We start from the raw sequence: 675 nt of genomic DNA on the forward strand, positions 1-675 counted from the left end.
ATTAATTCCAAATTTAGGGCGTTTTATTTGTTTTAGAAGTTCTTTTCCTATATAAGGAGTTGCAGGCCTTTGGCCATAGTTAGTTTTTGGATTGAATTGAATTGATTTTAATTAAGAATTTGTTTCTTTGCAATTGTGATTGCATCAAATTGGTATCAAGAGCTAGATTTCAAAGCTTCTATTGCCTTTGAAGGTCTTTGTTAATTGTTCTTTATTATTGAAGAAGATAAAAGAATTAGTGGAGAAAAAAATCGCTTTCGCAACTCTATCAAAGGTATTATCAATTGGTTTATTGTTTCTTCTGCAAAAAATATTTGATTTTTTTTAGTTGAAAAAAAAAATGTGTTACTGTTCATCGATATTGCTCACGTACTGTTTATCGACACTGTTCACCATGTTACTACTGTTCACATCACTATTCACTGCAAAAATAAAAATTATTATTCTCATGGCGACGACAATTAAAGAACTTAATGTGAAGTTTGAGGCATTAGAGAAAAGTGTGAATGATATAATTGAGAAAATATTTGGTTATGATGAGAAGTTCATTGCTTTGGATGAAAAAATTGAGAAATTGGAAGAGGATCTGACGACTTCTCTCGATGGACGTTTTGCTGAGTTTCGAGATTTGTTGACAAATGGAAATGAACCTTGTAGAGATAATTTGCCTCCTCC

Source organism: Coptis chinensis, chromosome 1 (assembly GCF_015680905.1).
Source record: "Coptis chinensis isolate HL-2020 chromosome 1, ASM1568090v1, whole genome shotgun sequence".
NCBI classification, from domain to species: Eukaryota; Viridiplantae; Streptophyta; class Magnoliopsida; order Ranunculales; family Ranunculaceae; genus Coptis; species Coptis chinensis.